The following is a 12,473-nucleotide window of genomic DNA, read 5'->3' on the forward strand; positions in this document are numbered from 1 at the left end:
ATGTATGTGTGTATGAGAGTGTCTGTAACTGTGTGTGTGGTATATGTGTGTGTGTGAGTGTATGAGTGTGTGGATTGTATGAGAGTGTGTCTGTGAGTGTGTATGCATGTATGTGTGACTGGGTAAGGAGGTGGGGGTGGGGGTAGAATGGAGGGCAGTGACTCCTCCACTATATCCATGTTCATATATGTGCCAGAGCACACTTTTTTTAGTATCCGTAATATGTTTAAAGCTTGGAGGAAATAGAATAGGATAAATGGACAGGTGACAGATGAGTGATGAACAGATGACAGATGAGTGACAGACAGGTGACAGATGAGTGACAGACAGATGACAGATGAGTGACAGGCAGGTGACAGATGAGTGACAGACAGGTGACAGATGAGTGACGGACAGGTGACAGTGACAAACAGGTGACAGATGAGTGACGGGCGGTGGTTAGATACATGAACAAAGAATAAATGCATGCATTGATGGAGAATAAGCCAAGAAGCTCCTTCCCCCTGGTTAATAAAACTAAAGAGAATAAGTCCATAAATCTATGCTCCCTAAGTCCTTGATCCCATTCTTGTCCATGTGTTCCAAGAAATAATGCAAAGGAATGAAAGTCCCCTAGCCCCTAAAAAGTTGTTTCTCCATCAGCCTCCATCTCCCTCAGAGCGCTGGGTCAGCTCTTGCCAGGGAACAGGTGGGCAAGGGCACTTTGTAAACTGTGAGGTCAAGCTACATGCTGTTTGAAACTGTGTGGTCTCTCCACTGAGATTAAAAGGAACAACAGATAAGCAAGGAGGACTCTGAAAGGCACTCAGAGAAATTAAAGTTAAAACAAAAATAATACAATGTTTTACTCAAGTTGGATTGCAGATATAATGCAGTGTTATTATTACTGATGCATAATGCAGTACTATTATTATTAATACATAATTCTGTATTATTGTTATTTATGCATAACATAGTATTTTATCTGAGTCCAAAAAGTCAAACAATACAAGCAAACATGTGACCTTAGTGTCTCACTGAAGTGCGCACCAGCTGCTGACCCACGCTGCCTGCCTGGCTTGTGCACACCAGCTGCCGGCCCACGCTGCCAGAGTGTCTCACTGCAGTGCACACCGGCTGCCCACCCATGCTGTCTGGCTTGGCCACGCAGAGCTCAGCTGTAGACAAGATGGTGAGAGCTGGAGGGAGCACCTGGAGGGAGCACCTGGTTCCAGAAGGCTTGGCTGCCCCCACTCCCAAGAAAAGGACCAGTGCTTTCTATATATTGACTCAGTCTTTACAACGCCCAATTGAGATAAATATACTGTCCACATATTACACATGAAGGCACAGCTGGTAACTGGGAGAGCCAGACTCAGCAACCTTCCTAACCTGGGCTAATCCAACCTCTGGCCTGTGCTGGGGCTACCTCACAATCTCCTGGACATCTTGCTTCGGGATGCTGAGATGAACGCCTCCTGGCAGCATCTACACAAGCACCCTGCTGTCTCCTCGGCGCTCTCTCCAGAGGACCGCAGCCGCGTCTTTGCTAACACTGGTCTATTGCTTGTTGGCAAGTAGGTTGGAACAGTGAATCTCGGCCTGTATCAATGCCATCGTGCCCAGGGAGGAGTTCTGGGCTCTGAGCCTGACAGAGAGTGGGGGTGGGGAGTTAGGGTTGCAGGCACAAGCACCTGTGATAGTCTTCCAAGGCTCAGTTTCCAAGAAGTGCCCTCATCTCCCTGTACAGAAGGCCTGGGAACCCACATCCTGCTGGACACTGAGCCTAGGAAGAAGGAAAGGAGTTAGCTCTGTAACCTGGACAAGTAGTTTGCCTTCTCTGAGCCAGGCTTCCCCATCATTAGAAGAATAGACATTTCATCTCCTGGTCTAACCATCACATACAGTTCGAGGGAGGTGAGGAGGCAGCCTGAGGAGGAGGGAGGTGTCATCAGCCTGCCTCTCAGGCTCCTCCTCAGGTAGGTGTGCCCTTGGTCCTGATGGCCCATGCTAACCAAAGGACCAGGATCTGGGGTCAGGTAAAGGGAGTGGCCTCAAATCCCACAGTATGCCCAACAGCTGTTTGGAATTCAGTCTCAAATGGCCATCCAGTATCTGCCATAGATAAAATAGTGTTTGCCTGGACTTGGGGTCCCCACCATGGAGACACGAGGGAGCAGTAGGTATGGGACTCGGGGTCAGGTAACCCAAGTAAAGATGACTACCGTGTACTGGATGGCTCCAGCTCATTGACCCATGTGACTCTTGTGAGACTCTTGAGACTTGAATGAAAGCAGTAGCTGCTGCTGTAGCCAGGACGCCATTCCACACTTATCCTTCTACGCTGCCCCTCCCCCACCCCAGGCTAGGCTAAACCAATGTGAACAAACCAAGGCCAGGCCTGGGAAAAGCCATTCACGGGACTCGGGGCCCAGCTGGCTGAGTCAGAGGCTTGGACGTCCACCTCACACCCTCTTTTACTCACTAACCAAGAATATGACCTAAATCCCGTGGGCAATGGCCACTCAGCACATGAGGAAATGGATAATGACTGTGTCACAGGCAGCTAAAAGCGGCAATTACCTTTCCCGACAGGAGCAGGGGACCTTTTTATGAAGAGCGAAATTCTTGCCTCATGAATTGCACTTGTGAGAAATCAGCAGGCGCTTGCTGGTGACCATGGTTACCCTTCCACAGCATTTGCAGAGAGCTGATAGCCTCAGCTCACACCTGCTCACTAAGCCTCCGGAGCAGGCTTAGCTGCAGCTGAAGCTGGGGTCACAGGGACAGAAGATGGGCTTTGATATATGCAGTGGCTGAGTCCCATCTCTTGGATTCTGGGGTAATCTGCCTGTGTGAGATCTGAACAACAAGAGTTCTACAAGCGAGTTAAAAGCCAAAACAGTGAAGGCCAAACCCCTCCCCAACAGCCAAACAGCAACCTTTTAGTAAAGGTGAGGGCAGGCCGGGAGAACAGATCTTCGGCCCAGTTTCTGCCCAGCAGCTACTAACATGGTGGCTCCTTTTCAGCAAGGTAATTGCCAACCCTCATCCAGGATAGCAACAGAAGCCGCCCAAGGTGGAGGCTGAGAGGCAGGGTGGGATGCATAGAGGAGCAGCAGCTGTGTCTGGCCTAAACCAGAGGCCTGGTGGCACCAGCAGGCCATTCTGGGTTCTTGCTTTAAGCTCACTGCCCTGAGCTATACCCAACCCAGCGGATGGGCTTGTGAGCTGATCCCGACACGTGGGTTCAATTAGTGTCCCCTCCCAGGTCCCCCGGCCAGCTGTGGTTTTTATAGAAACTACATCTGTTTGGCAGCTCCGGCTGCTGCACTCGGTCATCACTCCTCAGGCTGTGCTGTCATCGTAGGTGTGCTTGTCTTACTCCTATGCCATGTGCCAGAGGTCCCTTGGTCCCCATTCATTCCCTTTACAAACACTCATGACTGCATGAGACACGTGCTAAGTTCTGGGTCCCCCTAGGAACTGGGGACTTGGAGGTAAAGCATATGTTGTTAAGGTCTCTGTGACTCTCGTGGCCTAGGGAGTGAGCCGATCGGCACAAGCTGACTCAGGAGGGTACCAGGGTGCTTTGATTACAGTTGAGTTCAAGTGTATACTGAAGGGGCTGGGCAGTGGCTCAGCTGGTGGGGTGCTTGTCTGGCACGCACAAAGCCTGGGGTTGAGTCCCTGGCACTGCATAGCCCAACATGGTGGCACACTCTGTCATCCCAGCACTTGAGGGTAAGAGTAGAAGCAGAAGGATGAGAAGAAGTTCAAGATCAGGGCTAGCCTCAGCCACTTGAGACTATCTCACAATAAAGCAGCAACAAAATAGCACAGTGTGTTATCAAAATTACCACATGCTCTTACCCAGCGTGAAGCCTCTCTACTCTCCTAGGCACACCAGCTGGCCACAGTCCGCAGGTCTGGAATCCACCACTGACTCTCTTGAAAGATTCTGCATATCCTTTAGGGACTTCTGATGGCTCAGATGATGACCTGGGAGATGACTTCCGTCTCCCCCCAGAATGGATGTGACAAGATTAGCCCTGTTTAACAATTGGTCACTTATGAACTATCCAGTCTTCTGGGATTCTTGCTCCTTTTTTTTTCCAATAAAAGCAGTTAAAAATAAAATTTTCCTCAAAGTATATCTATGGATGATTATATCTTTTAATCAATAAGCTTATTTGTTAATAAGTTTTGCTTAGCTTTGGATCAAACCCAGAGACGTGGTCATACAAAGTACTTGCTCTATCAGTGAGCTACAGCCCTAGGTCTTGACTTATATTGTCCAACCCACTATTCAACAACTATATGCAGAAACTCCTTTTCTGGGGGGAGAGGAGTGTATATCCCACAGTCCCCAGTGGGTAACTAAAACTACAGGTGATGCTGACTGTGTACTCAGCTTCCATGTCACTTGAGTATGTGTGTGTGTGAGAGAGAGGGGGGGGGAGAGGGAGAGGGAGAGGGAGAGACAGGGAGAGGGAGAGGGAAAGGGAGAGAGGGGGAGGGGGAGAGGGAGAGGGAGAGGGAGAGAACCTATTTATTAAGAGAACGAGTGAGTAGCTGGCATGGTGACACACACTTTTATTCTTGGCACTCAGGATGTAGAGACAGGTAGATCCCTGAGAGTTTGAGACCAGTCTTACCTATATAGCAAGTTCCAGGACAGCCAACCTTACATAGAAAGACCAGGTTTCAAAAATGAATGAATGAATGAATAAATATATATATATTCATGCACACATACACACACACACCACACACACACAAATATATATATATCAAACATGGGAGGGGCTGGAGAGTTACCTCAGAGGTGAAGAGCCTTTGCTCTCGTTCAATTTCCAGCACCCCCATGGAAGCTCACAGTCACAGCTGTCTGTCTCTCTAGTTCCAAGGGATCCTCTCCTCTTCTGACTTCCAAGGGACCAGACATACATGTGGTACACAGACGTATATGCAAGCAAAAGACTAATACATATAAACTAAATATTAAAAAAAAATCTAAAGGTGCCATGTGATACAGAAAGATAGGTGACCCAAGCCATCAGTGATCTCAAAGCCCAGAGAGGGTCAGGGTCACGTTTTGTCACTCTCTGAACCAGCACTGTAGACAGCTTTATGCTGTGAGAAAGTTCCCACATCAACTTTTTTTTTTTTTTTTTTTTTTTAGCAAAATGATTTTAGTGATTCAAAATGAGAAGCAACCACAAGTAGCTTAGCCCCAGAATGTCTGAGCCATTCTGTGGAGTGTAAAAGTTGGGGCATGGGGACAACAATGAGTCTGAGTCTCAGTTAGAGACTGTCTCAGTGACACATCTTGGGAAGGGGAAGTGTGGGACAATGGACTGTGCCAGGAAACTTGGTAAGGTAGAGTAGGTCTGAGACCCTGGTACCCAGGCACCCACCCACCTGAGATGGTAGGTGGCTCGCTGCTCCCTGCCAGGTTCCTAACCTGGAACATTGCTACATTGCCCACATAAAGAAACATGACCTGTGGTCATGTAGCCCCAGGAGAGAGTTCTCCATGCTAATGAGCCCCGAGGGTTTACCCAATAAGCCTTCCCAGACATTCCTCCCTGCAAAAGGTATTTAATCTCTGCTCCACCCTGAGAAGTTGGTACACATCCATTTCCCATGATGAACAGTCAATAAATGGTATGGATGAACATGGACTGTCTCATCGAAAACTGTCGTGGGGAGCATGGAAGAGGCTTTGCCTACAGAGCTGAAGCCTAAGTCTCCCACAGAAGGCCTCTCCGCACTTCCAGACAACCACTGTTACCTTCACAGATGCGCTAAGGTACGTTTTCCCATTTCCCTGGCCCCAGGTTTGTCATCATTCTCGGCCCACAGGCCCCCAACAGTCCCGTGGACCCTCATCCTTTGTTTCCGACTCCTCTGTGTGGCATTCTAGCAGTGACTAGATATCCGGGAGGCAGGGAACCCCAACTTTGGTGCCTCACATCCTAGATGGTGTTTTCCCGCTCCCTGATCTGTGTCTCAGCGCTTCCCTAAAGCCCAGCACACAATGGCGACGGTCCAGGGAGATGTAGGCAAGCACTTGTACATGTTGAGGACCCACAAGGAAGTCTGTTTCTTTTGCTGCAGCAAAGCCCAGAGTTGAGAGGACCAACACATGTACATGTGCACGTACACATGCACATGTGTATGCATTTGCATGAGTGAATATGGGTGCCAGTGTGTCACAGCAGGCATGTGAAGTACAGAGGGCAACCATGGGGGTTGGTCCTCACCTTCTGCCTTATTTGAGGCCCACACCAAAGTTGTGTGTGTCTCTCTGTCTCTGACTCTCTCTATCTTGAGAGTTCTGGGAGTGTAGCCATGCTCCACACCTAGCCTTTACATAACCTTTGGGGATTTAAACTCTTATCCTCAGACTTAGAGGGCAAAAATATTTACCCATGAGATGTCTCTGTGGCCCCTAACTTGTATTTTTAAGGGAATACAGTGTTCTCCCTGGAGATGCAAGGCTGCGGCTTTTAGCTCCTTGAAATGTGAAGGCTGAATTGGCTCCAACCGGCCTTCCTCAACAGCAGCCAAGCTGCTGCTAGATTTGAACTTCATTTAAACTCTGGAAAGAGCTGGTATATGGTTTCTGTCAAGAGAGGGTTTTTTCCTTCCTTTTCATCCGTGTATCAGTTGGCAAGCAGCTTGGTCAGTGAAGTTCGTACTTTGAGAAATGAAAGGCAAACTATTCGTCAGCATTCACGCCCAGGGTGGACAGTCTCAGCAGTCAAACATTTGGTGTTTGTGTTGGAGGAAACCAAAACCCAAAGCGAGCCTGGAGAATGAGAACCAAACGCCTCTTAGCCCGAGCACTGCCTCTTCCCATACCACTGAGCTGGCCCGAAAGGAGGAGAAGCCGTCAGAGAAGAAGTCAGAGAAGCCGTCTGTGCAGTGCTGGATGGCTATGCCTCTGTAGGCGATCTTGTCCTGCCACACACGTAAAAGCCCATGGACCACTGGTGATGCTGTCTTCCGGGACTGATTATCATCCTCATCCTGGTCTGTGGCCGCCCATGCTCTTTAGCTGAACTTTAAGCTTTGGACAGGAACTTTGTTGGGTTTAGGGATTTGGTTTCAGCACCACGCACTTATCTAGATTCCCTCCCCCCACCCCCCATATGCTCTGCTGTCACAAGAGGAGCTGGGACAACGTGAAGCCTGTAATGACTGTAATGTGAAACGTCCTCCACGGATTCATAGGTCTAAATGTTTGGTTCTAGCTAGTGTCACTGTTTTGGAAGATTGTAGGCTTTGGGATTTAGGGTTTAGATGGTAGAAGTAGAAGTACCCAGGGGTGGTCTTTAAAGGTTACATCCACCCCTGGTTCTGGTCTAACCCTCTGCTTGTGGTCTGGCAACAGCATGAATATCTTCACCACACACCCCAGCCATCATGGCTTCCCTGTCAGGATGATGGACTGAGAACTTCCTAAGACCATAAACCAAGGTAAAATGACCCCCACTTTGAAATGAATAAAGAGATTAATACAGAGAACTGGAGCCAGACACGCAGGGCTGTGGCTGTGGTGACCTTGACCGTGCCGTTCTGGAGCCTTTGGAACTGGTTTCCTGGAGGGACGCAGCGGTTTGGGGATGAAGGCTAGAGAAACCCTTGAAAACTGTACTCGGAGTGGGCCATGCTGGTGGGAGTACCGAAGGTCAGAATGCTGCCGGAAGTGTAGACAACAAAGATTTCTCCTGGGGTTTCAGGTGGGAACATGGCATACAGCACATGCGTTGCATTCTGGCAGAGAATCCCATTATACTTTTGCCTGTGCTGTGAAAGTTTAGGTGAGGCTGAATTGGGAAGGGATGAACTGGGTTATCTGGTGGAGGAAATGTCAAGGCAAGCAGACAGCAAGTGGCGTGGTGTTTGATGGTTGCTTTTAGCCAGGTTTATAATATGAGTTTAGAGGAAAAGCAGGTATGATAGATGTGAAAATGTACAGTTTGAAGGTTTGTGTACATTTTTATGTGTAGCAGACAAGTTGGTGCAGACAAAGTGAATATGATTGTTAAAAAGATTGCCATTATTACAGAGAGACCCTAAGGATACAGTTCAATGGTCACGATGCTTGACTAACATACACAAAGATGTGGATTCTATCCCCAACACCACTACAGTACTAGAGAGAGAGAGAGAGAGAGAGAGAGAGAGAGAGAGAGAGAGAGAGAGAGAGAAACAATAACAGAGGTGCCTCAAGTGCAAGACCTCTCACATATTAAGGACTCCAGGGTGTAGCAGGATTTTTCCTGTCCAATTAATTTAATTATTAATACAACAAGAAGCCTGTGACTGAACTGAAAAGGGGAGGTGGAGCAAAGGATTGCAGAGACGGAGATGGACGAGACAGGTAGGGAGAAGAGGGGAAGATGGAGGGAGAGGAAAAAGATCCAGATTCCACGTGGTTTTAAATAGCCACAGATAGCTATGAATATCATAAAAGGATGGTATAATTGGGCTAACTTGTCTAATCTAGGTGGGCAGCTTGTATCGTTATCAATTGGCACAGAAATTATTGTGTGGGCATTTTGTGAATCAAGAATTTAATGATATATAAATCTGACTGCTTAATTATAAGCTTCAAGAGTTTTGTTTCACTGGGTTACTGGAATGTAGGACCACCGACCACAGGGGGTTTACGACTGAGGAGGAATTAGTGGCTCTAGAGGCAAGTAAACTGGATCTGGGAAGACCGCAATCGCAATCGATCGCTGCTGGGGCTAGCTAGAGGCAGAGAGACCATAGCACAGGAACGTGCCATACTCTTTTTAGTATTTCCCGCAGCACCACGGTGTATGTAAAGCTGAGAAAACAGCAGCAACAGTTGGCAGACTTTTTTTTTTTAAGAGAGAACCTTCTAATGGTGTCCGGAGTAGGGCCACATGGAGAAGTATTTTTCTCTCTTGTGCTCTGCAGGTCCTCAGAGACTGTAGCAGTCATGATCCAAAGAGACCCAGCTACATCTTGAACTGTCAGTCCAGCCTGGCATCATCTCCATGGGGCTGGTTTTGCGGGCATACGTAATACAAGGATTACAGAGTTCTGAATGCTTGCAGAGATGGAGCTTGGGAGGCCAGGTGGTATGCGGCAGAGTCTGTTTGTCTGCATGGAGCGCCTCAGAGAAAGTTGTGAAGCTGAAGCCAAAACGCTTCCACGGAGACCTGTCCTGGTTTCGTTTCTGCTGCTATAGTAAAATGGCTTAACAAACAACAGCTTTGAAGAGAATGGATTTATTGTAGTTCACAAGCCCAAGTTAAGTCCATCAAGGCAGGGAACTCCAAATAGCTGGTCATATCACATCCACAGTCAAGGACTGGGAGAGTGGATGCAGGCATGTCTAGTATTCAACTAGCTTTCTCTAGTCCTCTAGAGTCCAGGACCCCAGACCAGGAAATGGTACCGTTCATGTTCAGGTTGGGTCTTCCCATACCAATCAAAGCAGTCAAAACATTCTCCACAGACATGTCGCAGGCCAACTTGATGTGGTCAGTTCCTTTATTGAGACTCCCATCCCAGGTGAATCAACATTCTGTCAGTCTGACAATTAAATTAACCATCACAAAACCCAGTAGGATGGAGAGTCCTAGATACTGGAATGTCAATCAAGGAAACCTGAAGGTACCCAGTGGTGCTGGCTCCAGAGAGATAATACATATCCTACAAACAGCAGGGCCATAGGCCATGACCAAGCCCACGGAACTCAGACAATGCCAACACATGTCACAGGAGTTGGATGTGGGGTATATAATTTAGTGCTTATTCTGCTGTATTTCAGCCTTGCTGTGGTCCAGTCTTTCCTTGCTGTGACCTCATTCCTCCTGTTTGGAATTCGAGTGACCACTTTGTGCTCTTGTATATTGAAAGTATATAGGCAGAAGGTGGTGGCACACGCCTTTAACCCCAGCACTTAGGAGGCAGAGGCAGGTAGATTCCTGAGTTTGAAGCCAGCTTTGTCTGTGGAATGAGTTCTAGGACAACCAGGCCTACACAGAGAAACACTATCTCAAAACAAAACGAAACAAAACAAACAAAAAAAACAAAAACACCAAAAAGGCGTATGTAAGTTTTTGATTGATTTTATTCGTTTGTTTTCTTATTTTATAGGAATATACAGCTAAAAGATTGCCTTGACTCTCAATAGAAACTTTGAAATCTAATTTATTTGGTTTTTTTGTTTGTTTTTGTTTTTTTGTGACACGGTTTCTCTGTATAGCCTTCGCTGTCCTGGAACTTGTTCTGTAGACCAGGCTAACCTCAAACTCACAGAGATCCACCTGCCTATGCCTTCTGAGGGCTGGGGTTAAAGTTGCGCACCATCACTGCCCTGCAGATTCTATCATCATCATCATCATTTTCTTTTACATTTATTTATTTATGTGTGTGTGTCAGGTGTATACATGGCATAGCCTGTGCGTGGAGATTAGCAGACAGCTTGTAGGAGCTGCCTCTCTCCTTCTACCACTTAGGTTCTGTGGACTGAACTCTTTCTTAGGTCTTTGGGCACAATTTGCTGGCTGAGACTCTGGACTCTTGTATAGTATTGATGCTATGGCCTCATAAAGTCAGTCTGAAAGCAATCTATGTTGTGAGCTTTGGGGACAAATATAGAATGTTATAGTTTGAATCTGAGCTGTCCATCACAGGCTCCTATGTTTTAACCATTGGTCCCTGGACCACAATGCTGTCTTGGAGAGGTGTTAGAACTTTGGGACATGGTAATTAGATGGCAGAGGTGGATCACTAAAGGTGAGTCTTTTTCTGATCTGGCTCTCTGCTTCCTGGTCCAGGAGCCACATACAGACCTCCCTCACAGGCCCCCAAGTCCACAGACAGATTTCGTTCACCCTCACCTTCCTCACAGTGACACACTGAAGCCCCAGTGAAACTGTGAGTCAGATTAATCTTTCCTCCCTTAAATGGCTTCTGTCAGGAACTTGGCACTTGGTTCAGAAATCAGGAGAGTCACTAATAGAGAGTACAGCCAAAATCTCTGCCCTTGCCTCGCTTGGAAGCCACTGGATTGCAAGCAAGTCACTCACACCCATGAATCTTGAAAGTACAGAGGAGAGAAAGGCTGTGCTGTGTTGACTGTGGCCAGTTAGACTGTGAACTATCATGTACACCCAGCTACGACTGCCCTTGCTGTTTAAGTGCTGATGGTGCACACGAGGTTTGACCTTCCTCAAGAAAAACACTCATCTCATCTCATTCTCTTCATAAATTTCCAAGGAGACAGCATTGTGGGAACTCTGAGGAACCAAGGAACACACTGAGAATTGATGGAGCCTAACAGCACGCACAGTGCTTTCTCACCCTGGAAGACATTTATTCCTCAACTCTATGAGGTGCAAAACAGGTGCTCTCTCTCGAGTGGGAACATTGAGGCTTAGAGATTTTCAGGGCTAGTCTTGAGGTCACCCAGATAAAGTGGGTGTGCTGGCGCAATGCTTTAATCCGAGCATAAGAGATGGCCGTGGCTGATGGGTCTCTGTGAGCTCAGGAGACATGATATAGTTGGGTGGATATATTCTTTTGTCTCCCAGTTTCCGGCTAGCTCCTCCGTGGTCAGAGGTTGAAGTTAATCCACCTTATGTCCTCAGAAATCAGCAGATTTAGTTAAAAGAAGACGTGGCCAGACATGCATTCATATATATGATTTATTGATTAATCATCAGTGACAGACCCGGGCTCTACCCCCAATCCTTTTGTAAATGATCTCCACAGCAGTCCTCTAAAGCAGGTTCTACCCAGCTTGAAGAGGAGGTAGCTGGGGCTCCAGGAGCCATCTAACTAGTGTAGAATGTGGACCTAAGGTCTGTGACTCCTCCCTGCTCCCACGCTTTCTCGGTCTTCCAGAAGAATGGCAGGAGAGGCCTTTCCTGTGGTGCTTGTGGCACAGTCCTGAAGGGCTCCTGTTCTGACAGAAAAGCAAGGTGCCTGGCCCTGACAGACAGAGCATTCCCTGTCTCTCCCTGTGGTTTGCCTTTATCTGTCTCACTGGTGCTCCAACTTCTGTCTTTTTGTTGTTGTTAGTGGTGGTGGTGGTCCCCATTCTCCCAACTGCATCAACTTCTGGGTGGCCTCGCTCCCTGGAGAGCCAGCCCACAAAGGGTGTTGTGGAAACTCCCTGTTCCAGCCACCAGAGTGGGAGCTAGGGACGAATCTGCGTGGGCAGAAGAAACATCTAGAAGGAGGAAGCACGCAAGGCACACACGTTCTCTACATGAACGTGTGACAACTTCACCAGAGCTCAAGTCCCCAGCAGCCTGGCCCCTCCCACTTCCCCATCCTGCCTTCTGCAATTCGCAGGAAGGTGAAAGGCCTGCTTCCCCACACAGTCTAGTTACTTCCCATGGTTTTGTTCCTTTTCAAATCTTTTCAAGTGACTAAATGATTTTGAGGTGTTTTATGTGTTCTCTCTCTCTCTCTCCCTCTCTCTCTCTCTCTGA

Source organism: Mus caroli, chromosome 17 (assembly GCF_900094665.2).
Source record: "Mus caroli chromosome 17, CAROLI_EIJ_v1.1, whole genome shotgun sequence".
Lineage (NCBI taxonomy): Eukaryota > Metazoa > Chordata > Mammalia > Rodentia > Muridae > Mus > Mus caroli.